The sequence below is a fragment of the Oenanthe melanoleuca genome, chromosome 13 (genome assembly GCF_029582105.1).
Source record: "Oenanthe melanoleuca isolate GR-GAL-2019-014 chromosome 13, OMel1.0, whole genome shotgun sequence".
Classification (NCBI taxonomy): Eukaryota; Metazoa; Chordata; class Aves; order Passeriformes; family Muscicapidae; genus Oenanthe; species Oenanthe melanoleuca.
The window spans coordinates 109,151-133,984 of record NC_079347.1 but is presented as its reverse complement, the minus strand read 5'-3'; the positions used below and the strand labels follow the sequence as shown (position 1 = coordinate 133,984).

Here is a 24,834-nt window from a genome sequence, read left to right as displayed (position 1 = left end):
AAGGCGGCGTGGTGGTAATTTTCAGCTTGGGTCACCAAGCTTGCGGGCGTCAGTGTGTGGTGACTCCTTTTGTGGGCTTGATCAGTTTGTGTGCACCAAATGTATATGTGTGTTTCAGCGTGCAGCTTGTTTTTGTGAGCTTTGTGTGCATGAATTGTGGGTCAGTGGTGCGCCGTATGTGTTTTGGTTTGTGTGCTTTTGGGAGTATGTTGGCAAAAGTTTTGCATTTGTAAGTTGTAAAAAATTTTGAGGTTTATACCTGAATAGTAAAAGAGTAAAGGAGGGCAGAGGAATTTGGAGTGCTAGCATTACGCTTGAGTTGTGTAAGCTAGGCTGTGTGTGTATTTCAACTGTATGTAAGCAGACAAATTGTGGATTTGTGAAAAAAATAGTTGTTTGTGAAGCTTTAAAATTGTTAGTGTGAAAGGTGGTGTTTTGACTAAGTGTGGTTAGTTTCTAAAGTGCAGAGGGGTGAAGCAGTGACGTGAGCCCAGAGCTGCTTTCCCCCTACACCACAGAGAAATTGTGCTTTGGCCAAAGTTTGATAGATTCTTGGCATAGCTTTGTGAATTTTAACCCTAGGTATAACGAGAGAGGTTTGATATCTATGATTAGTAACTAAAGGGGGAGAGAATGAATTTGTCGTTGTCCTGGTTTGAAGGACAGGGTTCTGCCAAGAAAGGCAGAAATTTTCCTTTTAAACAGAGACCCGAATTCCACTTCCCCCAAAATATTATAAACGTTTTAATCAAGGACTCTGAGGCAGAGATAAGGGGGTAGGAATAACAGCTCTTTTGCTAATATATCCAACAGTACCAGCAGAAACAACAGCAGTTGTTAAAATTACTAACAAAACAGAACAGATAATTCGGTTCCAGTCCTTTCTTTAGCTGTGAGCACGCTCTCTCTCGGCGGAAGTGGAGGCGGGAAGGGGCGGCCGCGGCCGCGCCAGTCTCAGGGGGGAGCGGCTGGAGCGGGCAGCTCCTCGCTCACCGTTCGGGTTCTGGTGCTCAGCTGTGTCCGCAGAGACTGGAGGCTGGAGCAGGGCAGATGCAGGGCAGGTGATCGCAGAGGGTCTGGCTCTCTCCTCCGTTCAGCCGCGTGGCTCCAAGACCGAGAGGATCCTCCTCCCCGCCCCCGGAAACACAAGTCCCCTCCGGAAGCATGAGAGCCCCTCTCCAAGCCGATCCCGCCTACCCCTTTTGTCCAGAGCCCGCAAAGATCCGCGGTGTACCCGGCAGCTCCATTGGCATGACAATGGGAAAAATTCTTTAAATTGACACAGCAATAGGAAAAACACTCAATCCCCAACAGTTGTTTTGTGAGTGAATTGTTTAAAAGTGTTTGCTTGAAATATGTGTGTCCCTTACAGTTATTTTAAGGGATTTGATTTATTGGTTTTCACTGTTAAAGTTTTATAAGTCAGCTGTTTAAGAGTGTTTGGTTGTAATATGTGTGGGTTTTTTGAGTCATTTTAAGTGATTTGGTTCATTGTTTTTCACTGTTAACTCTTAATTTTTTTAGTTGCTTTTATCCCTTCCCCTTTCCTTTGCTGATAAAATTATATGCCAAGGAATAGAAGGTTCAGGGAAGGGGATCCCAGGACAAAGGAACTTCCCTGTCCAAGAGAGGGCTGTGACTGTAACCCACTAAGTGTTGCTAACAGGATGAAATTTATGGTTAAACAACATAGGCCTGATTATACTGACATTCAGATACTACTTGATTCCTTAACAGAATTGCTAGATGAGGCATGGAGAGTTTTCAGCAATCGGGAAGACGGGTGTAAGCCAGGGACAAAGAAACTAGTAGCAATAATACAGGAAAATGTAGAAGGGCTACTGGTCGACCTGAAAAAGCATATTTTTGTAAACCATTAAAGTATAAATTGGGAAAGCAGTGGGGAATTCATAGATTTTTGTATATGCTTAAAGCTCCATCTGCACTTTTGGACAGGGATCTGCTAGAGCAGCTGGAAGCAGAAGTAATATTTAAAGATGGGAAAATTAGTTTGGAGGTAAAAGATCAACAACATGTGGAATTGTTCAGCTTAATGCTAATAACCAAAAAAATTGAAGTGGAAAATGAAGAAGAAATTATAAGAAAATAAAAGGCCAGGTGTTCCCTTGCATGTGGGCCTCTAATATACCAGGGAAAGCAAAGAATGCTCTACCAGTACAAATCTGGCTTAAAGAAGGAGAACAGTCGGTAAGGGTGTGTTGGTTTCACGTGCTTGGGGGGAGGGGTGGATTCACCTCAGAGCAAGCTCCATGAGGCTGGGAAGTGGGAGGGGCTCTCCCGTCTCTGGGAGCTTCCCCTGTGGGCTGCTGCCACCAATCGAAGAGCTGATTTGGTGATGGGCAGCTCGGGAGACCAATGAAAGGTTATTTCGCTTTCACAAATCACAGTGGATCAGGTTTGCTCTCTCTCTTTTGGCTTCTGGTCTCCAGGGGTGATGGTCACTGGCTGGGGGCTGCGGCCCGGCTCCGGGCTTGGCCTGGAGTCCGGCCCGGTGCCCCGGTTCTGCGGGGAGCCCAGCTTGGGACACAGGACTCGGCTTGGTGGGGGGCCCAGCCTGGCCGCATGGTCTCGGCCCCCCCTCCTTGACAACATGGAATTCCGGAGCTCTCCTCTCCACGTGGCATGGCTGAGCAGGGGGGGATCAGGGAGCCAGCAAAGGCTCTCCCTTTCCCCCTCCCCTCCTCGGTCTGAGAGAAGAAGCCTCCATCTGCCCGTGTTGTTTCTTCACGATCTGGATACAATTGTAACTTCTTTATGCCTGGATAAGATCCTCAATCTCCTAAGCATTCCCTGAATGAGAAGAAATGAAAGCTTGGAGAAAACAAAAGTCAGCGGAATGAAGATAAAGTTCCTGATGGGAAGAGATTGAAAAGATGCAAACTGATAAGTAGCTGAAAACCTTTTTTGTGGGCTAAGAGGATTGTGACTTCACTAAAATTCCTTTAAACTGTGAAATATACTTGGGGAGGTTTGGCGTGCTTGAGAAGAAGACTTTTTGCCTTGGGGAAATAGAGCTCTCTGTTCTGGAACTGAAATGTGAACAGAGACATTTAATAGAGAAGAAGAAGACTTTTTGCCTCGGAAAATGGAGCTCTCTCTGTCCTGGGACTGGAATAGGAACAGAGACTTTTGATAGAGAAGAAGATGAAGAGAACTTTGTTTTTCAGCAGCCTGCCTTTAAAAGTAATACCCCAAGTGTGTAACATAACCCATAGCACAGCTCCGGAAGGACTGTGAAAGAATGAGAGGAAAATTCATAGTTCTGTAGGTCCTGGGCGAATGCAAATTGTGAAGGTGAAGACACCCCCTAAGCCATAACTAAAAAGGGACTTTTCTCTCTTAAGTGAACTGAACTGATTATTTGAATGTATCACTGACTCAAGTGCTCTTTGTATGTTTGTTGGTAAGAAGTGTGGAATGAAGGGGAGAAGGGAACAATCTAGGGATCTTATTCTGAATATTTTTTTTTTCTTTCGTGCTATTAATAAATTTCTTCTTGTACCTTTCTAAGTTTTAAGCCTGCCTTGTTTCTACTCCTGGGTCTTGTCTCTAAAAGAAATTAATATATTAAGGTTTGGCAAACCCAAGTCACACCGTGACAAAGGGTCAAACAATATCTCTCGAAAAACGAAGACAGAGAAGGAATTAGCTCAATCATTGAAAACTTTTTGCAAATATGACTATTGAAAGAGTGTCAATCTGATTTTAATACTCCTATTCTGCTGGTGAAAAAGCCCGATGGATCATACAGGTTTGTACAAGATTTAAGAGCTGTTAATAAGATAACTGAAGATTTATACCCAGTGGTTGCTAACCCCTACACCTTGTTAACTCTTTTAACACCTGAACTAACCTGGTTTACAGTTTTACTGCTTTTTTTTGCCTCCCTCTCCATGAAGCGAGCCAGAAAATTTTTGCATTTGAATGGGACAATCCCAAAACTGGACATAAAACTCAGCTCACATGGTGTGAGCCATGTGAACCCCAGGGGTTCAAGAACTCCCCTACTATATTTGGAGAACAGCTGGCAAAGGATTTGGAGCCTTGGGAACCCCCAAGGACAAGTGCTTCAGTATGTGGATGATCTTTTAATAGCCACCCAGACCCAAGAGGCAGGTGTGGATTGGACGTTAAGCCTCCTAAACTTTTTGGGCCTGCAGGGGTATCGGGTATCCCAAAAGAAAGCCCAGATGATGAAACAAACAGTTATTTACCTTGGCTACGAAGTAAGTGCTGGACAAAGGACCTTGGGGCAAGACCATAAGGAAGCAATATGCCAAACCCCGAAGCCCCAGACAGTGAAAGAACTGAGAACCTTTCTAGGCATGACGGGGTGGTGCAGACAGTGGATTTGTAACTATGCATTGTTCATTAAACCCCTGTATGCCTTAATCACAGAAGGGAGCAGGGATCTTCAGCGGACAACAGAAGCAACACGAGCCTTCAACAAACTAAAGAAGGCTCTTATGTCAGCTCCAGCCCTGGGACTTCCAGATCAGGAGTATGGGAGAACCAGTGATCCACAACTGCCTGGAGACCATTGAAGCCACCTACTCCAGTCGCCCGGATCTGAAGGACACCGCTCTTGAGGACGCTGAGAGCTGGTTCACTGATGGGAGCAGCTATATCATCAGTGGAAAAAGACATGCTGGGTATGCAGTTACCACAAGCAGAGGTAACAGAGTCTGGACCATTGCAAAAAAACACCTCTGCACAAAAAGCTGAAATAATCGCCTCAACCCAGGCCTTAGAGCTGACAAAAGGAAAAAAAATCAACATTTATACAGACTCAAGATATGCATTTGGAGTGGTTCATGCACATGGAGCATTTGGAAAGAAAGAGGACTGCTGAACTCACAAGAAAGAAAAAATATTAAACACGCATTAGATGCAGTTCAGTTACCTGAAAAGGTAGCTACTATGCACATCAAGGCACACCAAAAAGTGAGTTCAGAATTGGAAAAAGGAAATATGCTGGCGGACAGAGAGGCAAAAGACGCAGCCAAAGGTGAGGTACCCAATGAAATAGTCGAGGCAGCATTAATTCCAGATGGAAAGATCTCTATTGAAGGTAAGCCAGTATATAACAAAAAGGATAAAAACTTATTAAGAAAGATGAAGCAGCAACTTATAACCAGAAAGGGTGGGCTGTAACCAAAGAAGGAAAAATTGTAGTACCTTCTTACTTGTTGTGGTCACTATTTCTAAAAAAACATGAGAAAACACATTGGGGAATCGACGCCCTGTACAATTATTTAAAGGAGAGAATTCCGGCTAGAAAATTACAAGGCACAGTTACACAAGTAACTCGTCAGTGTGGTCTTTGCCTCCGAACTAATCCTAAAACCTTTCCAAAGCCTAAAGTTGGACAAATTGGGAAGGGCTGTGGACCTGGGCAGCAATGGCAAATTGATTTTACGGAATTGCCCACGAAAGGGGGGTATAGTTACCTATTAGTGTTAACAGATACCTTTTCAGGATGGCCAGAAGCCTTCCCTACCCAGACAGCTAAGGCACGAGAGGTGACCAAGGCATTGTTACAAGAAATAATACCACGTTTTGGAGTCCCAGCCGCTATATCTTCTGATAGAGGGCCACATTTTATCTCGAAAATTGTACAGCAAATTAGTCACCACCTGTGAATAGATTGGGAATTGCTACTCCATATCACCCTCAATCCAGTGGCCAAGTAGAGAAAATGAACCATATGATCAAACAACAAATTGTTAGGCTGGGGCAAGAGGCAAATTTGTCTTGGCCCCAGGCTTTTCCACTGGCATTAGTATGGATTAGAACAAAACCAAGAACAAAAGTGAAATTAAGCCCTTTTGAAATATTGTATGGGAGACCATATGCAGTCCAAGAAGGAATAACAGCCATTCAAGTAGAGGAAGAAACTCTACACAAATACATGGTGGCCCTGAATAAACAGCTTAGAGAAATTGAAAAATATGTGGCTGGGGCCCAAAGCAGAGAATTAGATGGGTCAGTACATGATGTACAACCTGGGGATTATGTATATGTTAAGACTTCTGCAGAGAAGACTTTGTAGCCACAGTGGGAAGGACCATTCCAGGTACTCCTCACCACCTTCACGGCAGTCAAGATCAAAGAACAGAAGGCGAGGATCAATCACTCCGGAGTGAAGAAGGCTCCTGAAGAAATTTGGAAAATTGCACCAGGCAACAGAGACCTGAAGCTGAAATTCACCAAGAGCAGCGAGTAATGGACCTATAGCTATCATGGACATAATGCAAATAGTTGTGATCCTTGTAGTCATTGCCACGAGTACAATAAGAGTCAAAGCAATACCACATCAGTACAATGTAACCGGGATTTATCGATGCCAAGGGAAAGCTTACGATCCCTACTCTCGTAGGGCTTTAAGCAAAATGTTAGGGATCACGAATACAAGTATGTGGGAAGGGAGGAATGTTTGGGGATGTGAACTGTTAGAGAGTCTTTTGTCCGTCACAGTTGAGTGTCGGTATTAGGCCAATACTCATATTTTGGTAATTCACTAGGAACCGCTGCTGCCCTGAATCGCTGGGAGCTCAGGGTGAGCAGGAGCTGAGGGCGGTGGGAGCTGGGGGTGAGTCCGGGATGGAGCCGGGAGCCACCTGGAGCCCCGGCAGGAGCGGGAGCAGGGCAAGGGATATTTGAGAGAGGCCCCGGGGCTGTGCGGGAAAATTCATGTGGCCAGAAGTTTGTGTGCACAAAGGAAACAGAAGAGTCCTGTAAAAGTGACTTTATTGATGAACAAAGGGAGAGTCTATGGGCATTTGCCATGCGGTCTCTAAAATGCAGCCTCCTTTTTATCCTCATTTTCCCGGCTGCATCTCCCTCTCCCTTTCCCCACTGGCTGAGGTACTTGGATGGTTCAGACTTCCCGATCCTTGTGCTGCATGTCCCTTTTAATATGCACTCCCACTACGGTAATATTACTGCTTTCACTGCCTCCTCTTCTTTCCTCAAGAACTGTCTTTACAATCATCTGCTTATTATTTACTCAGTCTCTTTTTCTGGTTCCTCTCTGGTTTTGGGATTATTCTCAGTGCCCTCACTCCCTGTCCTTTTGTAGCTGTTTCTGGATCAGGAGGCCTGGCTGCCACCTGCATCCGCTTGCTCACCTGCTGAATGAGCTGCACTCAGCAAGGTGTCGTGCATGCGAAAAAGATGAGAGTTGCAGCAGCACTTCAGAGGAAGAAGAATATTCGTTTATGGTCATGGTCAGCCAGGGAATCATGAAAGCCTGTCCCATTCCCTTCCTTTCTACATTTGGACTGGAATATGAGTCCCTTTCTTATTTCTGTTTTTATCTGTTTCACGGTTATAATCTATTTGCAAACATCAGTTTCAGTCATTTAATTTTCCACAAATGTTGCCTTCTTCTTTGGCGTGGTTGGGTGGCAGGAAGGTCAGGAGCTCAATCTGTCTGATTGGTCATTATTTCGAGGACAGCTTGTAATCCTGTAATTTAAATGATAAGTGGGTACTTTGCCCCAGCAGTGTTAATTTGCATTTCCAAAGCTCCTCTCCTGGTTGTCTGAAACCAGTGCTACAGTTCCAGAGCAGCCATTGGATGACTCACATGTGGCCCCCTTCTAATCTGCTTTTTACTTCATATTTTAGTGTTAAAGAGTTAAGGCATTACTTGATTCTTGCCAGGATGTGCAACAGAAATAATTTCATCCACACATAGCCCGGGTGTGCAGAGAACATCGTTCCATGGCACGTGAGTTTTACTAGATTTTTTCATAAGCTTCATATTGTTGAACCCATTGAAATCCATTGGTTAGATATTCAACGCTTCTAAGTTGGGTAGTTCGTAGTATTTGGTTTCCAATTGAACCCGGATTTCTTCTCTGATGTTAATTAGATCCCCACTCCTGGATTTCCTTCTCAGCCTTTTCCAGACCTGGTGTCTCCAATTGTTCCCGGGAACAGTGTCTGGGATGGGTGTTCCTTGATGTTTGCTAATGGTCCTTGATGTTTTGTTACTGGTCTTTGTCTTTGTGGGTGTCTTTTGGGCTATTCGCAGTCTGTTGAGATGTTAAACTCATCTCTATCGAACCATGTAACATTCCTTAAAAAAACCCTTTAAAATTCCTTTCCCCAAGGCAAAGGCAAACAAAGCCAGAGAAATGAAATGAGACTTCAAAAAATTTGAAGTTGGTATATTTTCCAGTAATCGAATCCCTGGCAGCCCAGTGTGTGAGTGTAATTGAGAGCCAGAATGGTATTGTGCCATTGTGTTACCCAGCAGCTGTGGCAGTGCAGGCACAGAAAGCAGCGAAGCTGCAGCAGTGGCAGCAAGGATTGGCCCCAGTGGCTGGCGATGCCAAAGGAGGGTGCCCAGGCAGAGGATTTGAGCAGAGGATGTGTGGGCAGGCCCAGGGGCTTCCCCTGCTGTGGAGCCCTGGCTGCTGCTGCGTTTCCTTCAGTGCGGGCTCAGTGGGACCTCCCATGCTGGTGCTGCAGCCGCGAAGTGCAAATCTGCAGGGCTTGAGAGCCCCTGAGCCCAGGCTGAGGGGTCCCTCCATGCTGAGCTGTGCTGGGGCTGTTTCTGTGCTCAGGGACACTTGGAATGGGCCACAGCACTTGGCCACCAGTGGTGCTTCTGTGCACTCCTTAGGCAGGACCCGATGCCCTGGTTGGGTGTCGGAATAGCAAAGTGCCGAGGCAGGCTCTGTGCCAGCACAGCTTCGTGAGGGAGAGATTTCATAGGAGACAGGATTGTAGCCACAAACTGTTTGAAATATGCATTCCTTATCTCTAACCCCACTAGGTGGAGAATTTCCAGGATAAGGAATTCCAAACACCAATTCCAAGGGAGATAATTGAATATCTGCACTGGGTCTGGCTCTTATTCTTGCCAAAGCCAATGGCAAAAGCCATACCCGTGGCATCTTTATTTCTATCACCAGCTCCCAAAGGAGTTTCTTTATTCCCACATTCATTCTTTCTAGCTGACCTGAGCTCTGAGGGTGCCAGGGCTTGTGGAGGTCCCATTCCTAAAGCAGCCATAACCCCCTGAAGGATCTTTGCTTTAAAATGAGTTCCCCGTCTGAGTCTGTTGCTTCCACAATCCCTTATCTTGGAAATACTTGTTTTTCAAATACCTTAATAAGTGATCCAGTGGTTGCTGAACATGTCAGAATTGCTTTTGCCACCCTGTTAGCTGCCATGCTGTCATCAGAAGATATTTGAGCCTTCCTGCTCAGGACATTTCAGTGCCAGGCTCTTCTAAGCACACACAGCTCCGCCGGTTGAGCTGATCATGCGGGCGGTAACCTGAGCTTGCTCTAATTCCCTTTCCTTTATCACAGCATGTCTTGGGACTCTTTTCCCTTCTCCTGCCCTTGCAGACCCATCCATAAACAGGTTTTGTCTCTCAGGCCAGGGAATGTCTCATCAATCTCTCCTGTCCTGGCTCTGGAGCTCTGTCACTTGAATGCAGCCATGGGTTTGTTCCCAGTCCCTGTGCAGGCTGTTCAAACAGAAGGCTGGGTTAAACCCTTCCCCCTGTCCTCAATTCTAAATCCTCCTGTGCCACTGAACAAGTTTCATTCTGTAATAACTGAGCACTACTCATCCATGTAGAGGCTCTTTTGGTTATCAAAGCTTTAACTTAGTGCCAGAATTGAACAACAGGGGATCCTCCTGCTTTGAGTTTTTGGGCCTCAGGTCCCATTAAAGATGTGTGTCCTAGTTTGGACAAACTTAGGGGAAAAAACCCCCAGAAGAGCTCCCCAGGGAATAAACCCCCAATTCTTTATCCCACTGGACTTAAGAAAAAAATACTTCACTCAGGGGGAAAAGTGGAAAAAACCTATTTATTAACACATACAAGGGAAACACTTCCCAGCACAGATCCAGATGCAAAAAAAAAATTTCACCGAGGGAGAAAAAAAAGAGACGTGGACGATTCGATCTTCACCAGAAGGACGAGATGCTTCTCTGGCCGGTGTCCAGAGGCAGCCGCAGGGTTCCTCCGGAGCAAGCTGGTGCTGATCCTCGGGAGGTGAGGGGGGGGAAGGGAGAGGGGGAGAGAGAGAAAGGAAAGAAAAAAACAGCCAGCAAGCAAACCAGGCAACGAACTACTACCACAGCAGCGAAAAGCCAGCAGCAGCAGCAGCAGCCAGAGCCAAGCGAGCCACCGCAAGAAGAGAGAAAAAAAACCAAGGCCAGTCCACAGAGCCGAGCCCAGGCGGCCCCTCCCCCGGGAGCAGACAGCTTCATGGCCAAGGGGGGCAGGGTGAGGAGTCAGTCAAAACACCAACCCAGGACAATGTGGCTGCACAATTCTGCAGACAATGAGGCCACCCTGGCCCCTGGGTTAAACATTTTAGCACAAGAATCCCTTTGGAATGGCCCTGTTTAACATCCACTTTTTAAAAGCTAGATTGACTCTCCTTGTAAGTATTTAAAGGTTTAATAAGACAATAAGAGACAAACAATAAAGCAAAAGGTTATAACAGCAGGGTACTTGGCCTTCAGAAAAGAGCCTACCTAACTCAGAAAGCACTTTCTTAAATGCATCAACCTCTTGCAAGTTCATCGGTCTTTCATGCATTGTTCAAACACATTTCCCCAAATCTGTAAACCAACATTTTTTTCCTTCCCTGGTGTTCTGGAGTCCCATAATCCAAGAATGTGAAAAATTTCTTGATTATCTTTTCTACCATTCTCAGAGTTAGTTAAATGAACAAAAGCTTTTTACCTCACCATGTTATAGTCCAAGAAAAATACATTTATCATAGTACTATTTATAAGTCTTGTTAATAGCAAAACTAAAATAAACTATATTAATACAGCAAGTTTTACAACATTATACATGTAGCTTTCATTTTAATATTTGCCAAAAGCCAATAATATAAAATGTACTATAACACACATACAATTATACTTTCTTTTCTCAGTCTGGAAGAGCCATGGCTGGGGCACCAATCATTTTGGTTTTATTTAATTTCTGAAGTTTTGCTGTTTCTTGAATCCATATCACAATATTGAGACTGTCTGGGTTTAAAAACTCATACAATGTTCTGTCTAGAACAGACAATCCTCAATCTGGGTCCTGCAATTCCTTATTAGTTCTCAGAATTGTCCCAGCTCCATTTTATTGCTGGGTAACATTACTTCTGAGATTCCCTAGTCCTTCTCTGGGTCAATACAGTACAAACCTTCAGTCAATATATGTCCCAAATATTTAACCTTTTTCTTCTACTTGCACTTTATTTTTCCCAAATACTGCAAGATTGTTTTTAGCCTTAACATTCAGACATTTCACAGAGTATTCTTCCACTTGGCTGAAATACTTGAGAGTTAGAACTTCCCAATGCACCCACTGCATCCCCCCCTTAGTATTCATCCCACTTTTGTATAGCTAATGATATTCTGTTAGGTCTTTGTTCTTTTTCTGGGAGTTCATGAATTTATCAGGTCCCTGGCTGAGCAGCAGTCTGTGTGGTCAATTAATAACATTTTATGAACCTGATGGCTTCTGCTGTCACTTCCTTATGTACACGTCCTTGGCCCTATCTCCAAGCAGATTCCCAGCATCTGTTTCTAAAGACACTTTCCTGTTCTTCCTTCCATTGGGGTCCAGGCAGAGCCGCAGCTCCCAGCATTCCCCACCTGGACCACACCTGGGCCCCCCTGGGCCCCAGCGCCCCCCGCGAGGGGAATTTGGGGAGGTGGGAGGGGGGCAGCGCCAAGGCCGGGCCCCCCTGCGCTGTCGTGGCAGGAGCAGCTGCATTGGCGACCGAGTGTGGGCGGGAGCGGCTGAGAGCCCAGCGCTGCCCCAGCCCGAGCTGCCCCAGCTCCATCCCTGCCCCTGCGCTGGGATGCTGTGGGTTTGGGGGAAAGAGGGAGCCGGCAGGGGATGATGGGCCTGAGGACAGCAGGAGAAGGGAAGGAGAAGCAGGGCTGAAGAACAAAATGGTCAAAGGATGCACATGGGAGGAGAAGGTGGGATTGTGCAGGAGACAGAGGACTAGTAGGAGGAAGAGGATTGAGGAAAAGTGAGGACACAGGACGAGGAGCAGAAATGGGAAGCAGCAGAAGATTTCAGCTCTTCCTGTATCTGCAGCCTCTCCCACAGCCCCAGGAGCATTGCTTCCACCAAATGCAGCAGGTGACAGGAGAGGGGGGGATCCACAATTTCCTCAAGGGTGAATCTTGGTGTTTCTGAGCTTTATTGGGCTAAATGTTGGTGGTTTGCTTTTTTGCAGGGCCTGAAACTTTATGTTTTGGAGGGGGATCTGGCTAAAGCTTGCTGTTTGGGGGTAGTTTTTTGTGTGTCGTGATGTTTTGAGGGTTTTTTTATCTGAATCTTGATGTCTTGGAGGTTCTTACAGATGGAAGATGCCCAATGTCTTCCTGAGGTTTTGCTTGGACAAGGAATAACCCCAACTCCAAGGCACTCTCCGCCTTTTTTTTCCCCAAACCAGGATTTTTTATTCCCAAGGCATTGACAGATGGAGGAGGAAGGAAAGCCCCAGAGATCCCTCAGGAGGAGGAGCTGCAAACCCAGACCAGGGAGGTTCGAGGAGGAAAGACCCTCCCTGAGCCGGGAAGGCAGCCGGAGATCCAGGCAGAACTCAGAGCTGGTGGAGAAGCCTCATGGAAAGGAGAAGTCCCACAAGTGCTTGAAACATGGGAAGGGTTTCAGCTGGAGTTCCCAGCTGATCCAGCACTAAATGATCCACACTGTGGAATGGCCCTACGAGTGTGGGAAATTGGGAAGAGCTTCGTGACAATATCTCATCTGATGCTGCACGAGGTGGTCCACACTGGGGAATGGCCCTACACCTGCTTGGAATGTGGGAAGAGCTTTGGGTAGATGTCCTACCTGAGAAAACACCAGCGCATCCACACTGGAGAGAGACCCTACAAGTGTCCTGAGTGTGGGAAGAGCTTCTCACAGAGAGGTCACTTGACTCGACACAGATGGAGGCTCCACTAAGGGAAGCCCTGTGAGTGCCCCGAGTGTGGGAAGAGTTTCATGTTCTGCTCCAGCTCCATCCCCCAAGGGAGGATCGGTGTTGGATGATCCCCAGTGACCCCTGTCGGGCAGAGCCCTGGTGATCCGTGGTCCTGTTGATCCACGTTGGGGAGACACCTGGCTGGGGGGGCTCTGCATCATCCTGTCTCCCTGTCCATTGGGACACAAACTGATGTTGGGAATTCCTTGGGTAGAGTGGATTTGTTGACTTTCAAACCCAGAATATCTTCTGCTTTCAATCCTGTCTTCTTGTGGCATCCAGGAATGCTTAATGGTCTTAGAGGTCTTTTCCAACATCAGCGATTGCACAACTTTGATTTTCTATTACTACAGCATATATTTCATGGCCAGATGGTGATGGACTGGGGCAAAGACCAAGATTTTCGAGACAGTGGGGTGGATACCCTTCCAGAAAAGGTTCTTCCCTCCCACCCGAGCACATGGATCCCCAGCTGGCATGGACAAGGAAATGCTCTTCTTCTGGTCTTGATTTGCTTTTCATTTCTCTTCCGCCCTTTACAACATCTAACACTAAACATAAAGACACTGAACTAAGACATGAATGGAGGCATGGGAGGACATAGACATTGAGGGTGACATGGGGACACATGGACAAGGACGAGGATGTGGCCATTTGTGGGGACATGACGGGACAAGTGCATGGATGAAGATGTGGGGGACAATGACAGGGATGGAAACATGGTGGGGACACAGCCACGGGTGAGGACATGGTGGGACATGCCCAGTGACATATGGGGACATGGCCACAGCTGGTGCCATGGGGCGAACTTGTACGGGCTATGTGGGATGCTGTGTTTGAGGGAGTTGAGGGTTCCTGGGAGGCACTTGGGGCTTGCTGAGGGCTTTGGGGACCCCAGGTCGAGCGGCTCCGGCTGCACTGGGAGACCCTGGCGGAGGTTCTGGGGCAGCTGCTCAAGGACCCCCTGCCCTGGAGCCCCAGCCGGGCATTGGGCTCCTGGAAGGGAATGAATGTCCGTGTCCCCAGGAGGGAAATCCCAGCACACCCAGGGTATCAGGGGCAGCTGAGAGTCCGCAAGAGGGAGGGCAAATCCAGACAGAATTGTCCACCTCCAAAACTGCACCCCAAAAATCCCAAACCTCAGGCATTTCTCCCAGGAAAAAAGGGCAAGGAGGTGCCTGAATTGTGAGATAGGGTGTATGGGACCTCCAGAGTAAGGAGGAGTCATGTGGAACCCCCAAAACCAAGCATGTGGGATGGGGGTGGTGGAATGGGGGGTCAATGGGGAAGGGTGGAAGCATGGGAACAGAGAAGCTGGGGACCCCCCCAGAGTGGAGGAGGGGGCTGGGACTCCCAAATTGCATTGGTAGAGGTCCCATTCCTCCTCCTTTCTAGTCCTGCCTCCTCTTTCTATTTTTTCTGATTCTTCTCCCGCTCCTTCCTTTGCCCTCCTCTTCCCCCTTCCCTTCTTCTGCTCCGCCTGGGCCCAGTGCCCACCCTTGGCTCTTCCTGTTTTCCTAACACCATCACATCCAGCAAGAGGAGCTGAGATGGAGCCAGGGCAGGTTGGGCTGGGGCAGTGCTGGACTCCTGGGCTGGCCTGGGCGCCCCCCATGCACTCTCTCCCCAAATTCCCCTTGCAGCTGAGGGGGTTTCCAGCACCTTTGGGGTTGGTGCGGTGCTGTGTTGTGGTTCAGGTTCCTCCCAAGGCTCCCCAGAGTGGGGTGAGAATGTGGGGACACGACCTTTCCTGGGGGTCCCCATTCCCAATCCATGCCGGGGCCAGTTCTGCCCCCCTCCAATCATGCCTTCCCCCTCAGGGTCCCTCCAACTCCTTCCCCACTGGCCCCCAATAAACAGGACAAGGCGAACTTGGAAGCTTTATTGGGAATACTGGGGGCAGCTGTTCAGGGGCAGAGTGACACTGGGCTGGTGGTCCCTGGGGAAAGCACCCACATTCACCTGAGTCCCTCTGGCCCTCAGACAGGTGAGCTCCCAGCACCACCAGTATCACCAGTACAGCCCCAGCTCCCCCGACACGTCCCATCCCCAGCACCAGCTGGTGCCACCATCCCCAAAGCAGCTGTGCTATGCTTTGGGGTGGACACTGCAGCCCCACCCCATGCAGCACTGGGAGCACCAGTCCAGATTAGTTCCAAGTTTTGGCAGGCGGCATTAGAACACATGGAAGTGAGTCCAGCACAAGCTGTTTATAACACCCGAAACTGGCGGAAAGCATCAGGATTCTCCCCAAAAAAAGGGGCCATCTCTGCCCATAAACTAATCAGGAAATCCACCAAAGCCCCCCCCCCCCTCCCAAAGTTTAAAACCTCCTAAAACTGGCAGAAATCAGCAGGATCTTCCCTAATACGGGATCCACATGTCCTTCTCTCTGGGGCCCCACTCCAATGTCAGAGCCTGTGGGATAGTGTTAAATAAACCCCTCTCTGAGTCCCTCAGAGAGAGAAGAATGCAGGGATTGAATTAAAGCCTTTGGAGAAATTAAAATATATTAAGCCAAAGACATGAAGTAGAAGTGTAAGTTTTAGTTTTAAGTAAGCAGGAATATTATTAAGTCACATAGATATGTAGTAGAAGTTTTAGTTTTCAGAAAGAATATACTGTAAGTGCCTTAAGAGAGCTAAAACCCCTAAAATCTAGTTAAAAGTTCAGGAACTTAGCCCCAGACTATCCTAGGTTACAATGTAAAGATGTGCCCAAAAGTATGTATTCTATCACCGTCTTCATGTACTGTGGAAACCAAATGGGGCAGTGTTCCTTATCTCTGTGGGAGATATCCTCTGCTAATGGGCCATCTGTTAAAAACCAGGTGAGGCAATGTTCCTTATATTTTTCACAATCCACCCTTCCTCCAGGAAGAAATCTTCTGTTAATGGGCCATTGAGTCCCACTGCATGACTGATAAAATTACATCATCACTTTGTGAGGTGCTCCAGCCAGGGGAAGGAGCCAAATATTTCCTACCTAGGAAAAAACTAAGATTTGGAACACCAAGGCAGCCCTTACCCACTGGTTTCCAGAGGACAAGAGCTACCAGACCTTTCTACAGGATCACTACTTCAACAGGACTACTTCATCTGGACTGCTTCCACCACCCTGACTAGCAGGGGTCAGGTTGTATTCTGTCTCTGTCAGTGGTTTTCTTTTGTGTTATTGCATGTATTTTCTATTTTTTTTTTCCTGTTAAATTGCATTTCTGCCATGGAGTCTCTTTCACAGGTTTTGCTTTCAAACCAGTACACAGACATAATGAAAACATAGTAAGGGCATTGCTTGCATTTTCTAGATAGAACAGATAAAACACTTCATAGGAATAGACAGAACTACATGTGTAAATTATGACAGTACTTTTGTACTCTAGAACTAAGATCCTAGTAAGTTTAGAAGGAATGTTTTAGGTTCATGTTTTTAGATCATTGGATGATTTACAAATAAAAAACCCTGTACTGGGGTGAGAGACCACCATCTTCATCACCACCGAGAAGAAGAAATGCCAGACTGCTGCTACTTCTTCTTCTATCCAGGACTCTGTGCTGAAAGCCTTTAGCCTGAACTTTAATATTCTGAACTCTTTGCCTTTGAGACTGATGTACTTCTGCAATAAACAACTTTACAGCAACCAACAAATGCTCTTGTCTCTTTGTAGACCCAGACCCGTGAATAACTCGACAAGGACCAAGTGACTTCCTCCTCCCAGTAACTCATCCCTCAGGCCTGGATCGAGCCCTTGAGCTGCACAATGAGCGGTGACTCTGTGGGACCGCGGCGGGGAGCTCCAAAACCTCCTCAGGATCACCCCAAGCTCTTCATCCCAACGTGTGGCTGTCTCATGACAGGCACCATCCCAGACATCCTACCTCTCCCAAACACAGCCCCATTCTTGGCAGGGCAGAGCTGCTGCCGGGGAAATCGGTGTGTGCAGGGAATCCTTTATTCCCCTCGTGCAGCTCCAAGTTCCTGAGGGCAAAGTCCTGGTTTCTAGGGCTGTCCCCTCCCCAAATATGTCGTGTTTAATACCCAAGTGCAGCAAGCCCGTGCTCTGTGGCAGCAGCCATGCCAGGACAGCCCCAGGAACCGTGCTAATGCCCGGCACTGCCCAGGAGGGACTGATGTGAGGGGAGTTCATAAGGAAACCCCGCGGCCCTCACTGCGCATGGGAAGGGGAGATTTTTTAGTGCCTGGTATCGATTTTCAGGGGTTTCTGTGTAGGAGAGTAGATTGTGAAAAATTAGGAATGGGGCTGCGGCCAAGCCTCATCCCTAATAGGATGCAGCTGTGTAAGACAGATGAATGTCAGTAAAAGAAAATGGAATGCTAATTTGTATTGACCAATCACAAAAAATTAAAAGGGTGGACACGTATTATGTATAAGGGGAAAGGGTATAAAAGGTACTGAGCGGTAATAAAGTGCTGATACTTGAAATTATTCCTGGTGTCAGTTTTGTGTCCTCCATAATTTCTGGGCTCCAAGGGACTGAAGTGGCAGCAGCAGGACCCATGTGGCCCAGCCCTTGAGTGCAGCTGGAGCTGAACATTTTGTGGGGGCCCCAGCGCTGTGCCCGAGGGCTGAGTGGGGCTGGTTGGGAACACCCAGCTCATCTCAGCCACTCAAAGCCGCTTTCCCAGCTCCAGCTGCGCCCCTGCTCCCCGCCGCGGTCCCACAGAGTCACCGCTCATTGTGCAGCTCAAGGGCTCGATCCAGGCCATGTCCTGCCCACCCATCGCTGCGGCTCCTTCAGTGACATGGAGAGGCTGAGACCCCCCAGTGCTGCCCTGACAAACTCTCAGGGTGGCCCTTTTAGTGTCAGGGAGCGGTCACTACTGGTGCGGGTTTTTTCGTTATTTTTTATTCTATTCTCTACTGTTGCTGTTTCTTGCTGCTCTCAGCGCAGCTCTTCCAGACATGGACTGTGGGGGACCCTTGGTTCCAGTCTTTTCTTGTATTTTATTCTATTCTCTATGTTTAATTCTATTCATACCTCCCACCTGCCCTGGCGCTGCCCTTCTGGCCACACTCGACCTTGCCCAACCAGCGGTGCAGCTCTTCAGTGACACTGGGTGCTAAGGAACCTCAGTGCAGCTTTTTATTCTATTTTGCTCTATTCTCTGTATTTTATTCTATTCACCAACCACCTGTGATTTGGTGCAACTCCTTCAGATGTGAGCAGAGGAGACACCCTTGATAACGGCTCATTGATTGCATTTTAGTCTCCTCTCCGCGTTTTTGTCTCTCCTTTCATTCCCACGTTGCCTGTCTCATGGGGCGAGTCTTTCAGGGGCCCAGGATGGCACAAATCCCTCGGGGCGGCTCCAACAGGGCCCCACCCGCCGCCGTTCCCCAAGGCCTCCCCGCTACTCCACAGGGATCGGACACCACAGGTGGGACCAGCCCCTCCATCTTCTTCCTCTTCTTCCTCCTGATGGGATTGAGCTCCCGCCGCCGCCCGGCTCCTTCTGCCGCTCCTGCCCAGCACGAAACGCTGCTGCCACTGACGGGGCCGGAGCGCGGCTGCCCCGCGCCTCAGGGCCAGGCCGAAGAGTGACCACATAGGTGGGGAGGGACCCCTGCTGGACAGGAGACAGGCTGACCCCATGGAAGGGACCCCATGCCCTGGAGCAGGGCAAGGATTCCTGTCCTTGAGGGGGAAGCAGCGGCACGAACTGACGGTAAAGCCTATCCCTTCTCCCTGCACTACTGGGCAGAGGAGGGAGGGAACAGGGAACTGAGTTGAATTTTTACATTCCTCGTTACGAAGCAGAGTCACAAGCGGAGCTCCACTTTCTGCTTCAGACGTGGGAATCCAACGTGGGCCCTCGGACTCACTTAATCTCAGGGTGTTTCTTGATATTCGACACTTTAATTTTGGCACTACGAAGGCCTTCAGCAGCAATGTCGGTCCCACGCACTGGTTTCTGTCTCAGACCCAGCTCGGAAATTGGACAAATAACCCAAAATCCCAGGAGAAGCAGCTCTGCCATTACTTCATTTTTTTCATTCTTATTTTAAATTTTATTTTAGATATCATATATATATATTATTTAGATATCATATATATATTTATTTATCATATATATATTTATCATATATATTTAGATATCATATATATATTTTGCTTGTTCTATAATCCCGTGTTTATTCTCTGTTTCTCCCTAGCCCTTATTCCCCTCCCAGAGGTTTTTGGAGAGATGCCATCCCACCGTTCTTCCTCCCCTGGTACTCATGGCCGCTGAGAGATTGGGAGGAGGTTGTAAGGGCTCCAGCACGGGCTAGAGGTGATTGGGAGGTGCTTAGAGGGACTTGGGATGTCTGAAAGAGGTTTTGGAGGGTCCAGGTTGGGCTTCATCTTCTTGGTGCTGGGGCTCAGCTTCAACCTGAAGGTGAAGGGGGTGTCCCGGGGTGATGTTCCCACTTCCCCGGAGCAGGTCTGCTCCCCTGGGACCCCCAGCCCAGTGTCACCCCCTTTTCCTCTGCCCACAGAGCTCCTGACCCAGCAGTGGCTGCAGCCCCTCCCCATGGCCTCGGGCCCGGCCAGGACGCCCCGCTCCATCCCCACACTGATTTTGGGGGAGATCGTGTGTCTCCCCCGTCCCAGCCCCGCTGTCACTCTGCCCCCACCCAGCTACTCTCAGTGTTCCCAGTCAAGCTTCCCAGTTAGACCCAGTCCCGTTTATTGTGGGGCGAGATTGGGGAAGGACTTGGGGAGACTCCACGGGGGGATCGTGATTGGGCGGGAGGGTGGGGTCCAGGTGGGGAATACTGGGTGCTGCGGCTCAGCCCGGCAACCGGTGAGTCATCAGAGCTGCTCTCCCTGATTGGCTGGATCTTCTCCATTGCATTATCTGATAGACTGAGGAGAGGCCCGGGAGTTGAGAGAAGGAACAGGAGAGATTCCGACCTGAGCACCGAACGGGAACAACGGACCCAGCCTGGGCACAGGGAGGGAATTTATTACCAACCAAAGCACAGCAGGACAAGGAGAAGGGAGAGAAATCTCTCCAACCCCTTCCCGCCACCCAACATGGATCACCAGGGCTCTGCCCAACGGGGATCACTGGGGATCATCCAACACTGATCCTTCCATGGGGGATGGAGCTGGAGCAGAGCATGAAGCTCTTCCCACACTCGGGGAACTCACAGGGCTTCCCTTAGTGGTACCTCTGTTCGTGTCGGGTCAAGTGAGAGCTCCAGGAAAAGCTCTTCCCACACTCAGGACACTCGTAGGGCCTCTCCCCGGTGTGGATGCGCCGGTGGACAGTGAGGTTCGAGTTTAGCTTGAATCCCTTCCCACAGTCAGGGCAGTGGAAGGGCCTCTCCTCTGTGTGAATCCGCTCATGTAGGAGGAGATTGGAGCTGGTCTGAAACCTCTTCTCACACTCAGGACACTCCTAGGGCCTATTCCTGCTGTGGATGCGCTGGTGGTGTCTCAGGCCACACATCCACCCAAAGCTCTTCCCACATTCCAAGCAGGTGTAGGGCCATTCCTCAGTGTGGACCATCAGTGCTGCATAAGATAACAGATCTCACTGAAGGTCTTCCCACATTCCCCACACCCATAGAGACGTTCCCCGGTGTGGCTCCTCTGGTGCTGGATCAGGTCAGAGCTGCAGCGGAAACCCTTCCCACATTCCAAGCACTTGTGGGGCTTCTCCCCTCCATGAGGCTTCTCCACCACCTCTGAGCTCTGCCTCTGAGCTGCCTTCCCGGCTCAGGGAGGGTCTTTCCTCCTCACAGCTCCCTGGGCTGGGTTTGCAGCCCCTCCTCCTGAGGGAACTCCGGGGCTTTTCCTCTTCCTCCATCCACCCACAGCTTGGGAATGAAAAATCCTGGTTTGGGAGAAAGAGCAAGAGGAGAGGGCCTTAGGCTGGGGGTTCCTCCTTGCCCAAGTTCCTCTCAGGAAGTCATTGGGCATCTTGTGTCTGTAAAAACCTCTAAAACACCAAGGTTGAGATCAGAAGTTCTCCAAACATCAAGACACAGATCAAAAACTACCCAAACAGCAAAAATGAGCCAAAATCCCTTCCAAAATATAAAAATTCAAGCCCTGCAAAAATACAAAATACCATGATTTAGCCCAATAAAGCTCAGAAACTCCAAGATCTACCTGTGTGAAAATCGTGGATCCACTTCTATGGTCACCTGCTGCATATGAGGAGAGAAACGCTCCTGGGGCATGGGGAGAGGCTGCAGATACAGGGAGGGGTGGAACCTTGTGCTGCTTCCTGTTTCTGCTTGTGCTCCTCCACCTGTGTCTCTACTCTTCCTTACACTCCTCTTCCTCCTACTATTTCTTCTTCTCCTGCACAATCCCACCTCCGCTGCCCCAGCCTGAGCTGCCCCAGCTCCATTCCTGCCCCTGCGCTGGGATGCTGTGGGTTTGGGGGAAAGAGGGATCCGGCAGTGGGTGCTGGGCCTGGGGGCAGCAGCAGAAGGGAAGGAGGAGCAGGGTTGAAGAACAAAATGGTCAAACAATGCACATACTTATCGGCTGCCTTCGGGGGCGGCGGCACCGGGCATGGATTGGGTACCCGAGAGTGACCAGGAGACAGATGAGTGACAGATCGGGGGGCTGGGAAGAGTCGGCAGCCAGAGAGCACTGAAAACCTCATCAGTGAGTGCAGTGGGATCTTTGGGGACTAAACATGGCAGGGCACCCATGGAGGGGAGAAATGGAAAGCCAGGAAGGGCTCCTGGCAAAAGGGATGATGATCCCAAATTATCTCTGTAGGGTCCCTTGGGAGCATGTTGAGGGAGTTTGCACATTCTCCCAGAGATAATCAAGGACACGGACACCCAGGGGGGCAATAAGGGAAGACCAGAAAGAATTTAGACAGCAGCATTCGATAAGTGGGAAAGATGAGCTGGTGTGTTTTATTCCACCACTGTAAGAAGATGTGGGGAATGGGTTTGAAATGCATGAGCTTTTGTTTGTTCGTAATTCTCATTGTAATTTACTGAGAAGGGATTTGATGGCTAATTTAGGAATACAAATTAATATTGTAAAAGTGATACAGAGTTGTGCCTTTGTCTGGCAAATGTCTGAAAGGCCTATGCTGAAGTGAACCCAAAAGTGTGGGCAGCTCCAGGAAAATAGGGAAAATTAGATATGGAGCCTCTCCAAAGTATTTTGAAGCAATCAGTACAAGTGGTGTCTAAAAGCAATACCCTATTCCAAGGGAGGGAAAGAAGGGCTCACAGCCTGTTCTTGAGTCCCTGCTAAAGGCAGGGCTTTTGGAGCCAAGGATGTCTCCCTATAATGCTCCTATCCTGCCAGTCAAGAAATCAGATGGAATCAATAGAATGCTGCAGGGCCTAAATATAATAAATGAGATCATTAAACCCAGGCACCTCACAGTCTTAGATCCTTACACCATCTTGAACCAGGCTCCCTCCTCACACTGACACCATTCAGTACTTGATGGCAAAGATGCTTTCTGGGGATGCCCACTCACACAGGATGGTAAACTGTATTTTGCCTTGGAGTGGGAACAAGAGGTAGAAGGGAAAATGGTAAAGACATGGACGGTTCTTCTGCAGGGATGCACGGAAGCACCAGCCTTATTGGGGCAAGCCTTGCAGAAAATATCATAAGAACTTACCCCACCCCCAGGGACTGGGTTAATGCAGGATGTGGATGACTTGCTCCAATCAGGAGAACAAGAAGTGGTAGAAGAAGCCTCTGTGAAATGGCTAAATGTTTGAGTATTTGAAATAAAATCACAAATGGTGGAGAAAAAGGTTAAATCTTTGGGACATATTTTGACTGAAGGTTAGTGATGTATTGACACAGAGAAGGACCAGGGAATCTCAGAAGTAAAGTTACCCAGCAATAAAATGAAGCAATTCTGAGGATTAATAGTGAATTGCAGGACCTGGATTGAGGATTCTCTTTTTGAGCCAGAACATGATATGACTTTTGAAACCAAAATAGCCTCAATGTTGTGGTATGTACACAAGAAACAGCAAAACTTCAGAAAATGAAATAAAACCAGAATGATTGGTGTCCCAGCCATGGCTCAGAAAAGAAATTTGAATTGTATGTGTGTAATAGCACATAATTTACTATTGGCTTTTTGCAAATATTAAAATAAATGCTATATTTATAACATTGGCAAACTTTGCTGTATGAATATAGTTTCTTTGGTTTTGCCATTAACAAAACTTAAAAATAGTAGTGTGATAATTATATATTTCTTGGACTAAAACATCTTGATGTAAAAAGATTTTATTAATGTAAATAACTGGAAGAATGGTAGAAAAGAAAAAATAATCAGAAAATTCTTCACATTCCTAGATTATGGGACACCAGACTGTCATGTAAGGAAAAGATGTTGATTTACAAGTTGGGGGGGGAATGATTTTGAATAATGAATGGAGATCTATGAATATGCAACTGATTGATGCATTTAAGGAAGTGTTTTCTGACTTAGGGTGTGCTTCTGGTTGGAGGCCAAGCACTCAGCTGTTATAACCTTTTGCTTTATTGTTTGTTTTTAGCTATCAATTATTAAACGTTTTAAAACTTACCAGGAAAGTGAACTTCGTTTTTAAAACTGTGGATGTTAAACAGGGCCATGCCAAAAGAATTCTTGTGCTAAAATGTTTAAGCCAGTGGCCAGATAGGCCTCATTATCTGCAGGATTCTGCAGCCACAGCTTTAATGGGTCCTGAGGCCGAAAACTGAAGGCAGGAGGATCTCCTGTTGCTCAAGTCTGGCAGCAAGTTAAAGCTTTGATAACCAAAAGAGCCTCTACATGGATGAGCAGTGCACATCAAATAATTCCAGGATAAGGGATTGTGGAAACAACAGAGTCAGATGGGGAACTCATTGTACAGGAAGCATCCTTCAGGGGGTTATGGCTGCTTTAGACATACAATGGGACCAACACAAGCCCTGGCACCCCCAGAGCTCAGGTCAGCTAGAAAGAATGAATGGGGAAATAAAGAAACTCCTTTGGAAGCTGCTGATAGAAACCAAAATGCCATGGGTATGGCTTTTGCCATTGGCTTTGGCAAGGATAAGAGCCAGACCCAGAGCAGATATTCAATTATCTCCTTTGGAATTGGTGTTTGGAATTCCTTACATGGGAAATTCTCCACCTAGTGGGGGATGCAGATAAGAGAAGTATATTTCAAACAGTTTGTGGCCACAATCCTGTCTCCTATGAAATCTCTCCCTCACGAAGCTGTGCTGGCACAGAGCCTGCCTCGGTACTTTGCTATTCCGACGCCCAACCAGGGCATCGGGTCCTGCCTAAGGAGTGCACAGAAGCACCACTGGTGGCCAAGTGCCGTGGCCCATCCCAAGTGTCCCTGAGCACAGAAACAGCCCCAGCACAGCTCAGCCCGGAGGGACCCCTCACCCTGAGCTCAGGGGCTCTCAAGCCCCTCAGATTTGCACTTCGCGGCTGCAGCAGCAGCATGGGAGGCCCCACTAAGCCCGCACTGAAGGAAAGGCAGCAGCAGCCAGGGCTCCACAGCAGGGGAAGCCCCTGGACCTGTCAAGCCCACACATCCTCTGCTCAAATCCTCTGCCTGGGCACCTTCCTTTGGCATCTCCAGCCACTGAGGCCAATCCTTGCTGCCACTGCTGCAGCTTCGCTGCTTTCTGTGCCTGCACTGCCACAGCTGCTGGGTAACACAATGGCACAATTCCACTCTGGCTCTCAATTACACTCACACACTGGGCTGCCTGGGATTTGATTGTTCCAAAATATACAAAATCTAAATTTTAAAAAAATCTTAATTCTGAACTCGGGCTTGGTTTGCCTTCGCCTTTGGGAAAGGAATTTTAAATGGGTGTTTTTA

At 48.1% G+C, this 24,834-nt stretch overlaps 1 pseudogene; it reads left to right on the top strand.

Moving 5' to 3' along the window:
• LOC130258910 (zinc finger protein 721-like) overlaps positions 1 to 24,834 on the top strand; it is a 415,188-nt pseudogene that overhangs the window by 377,570 nt on the left and 12,784 nt on the right.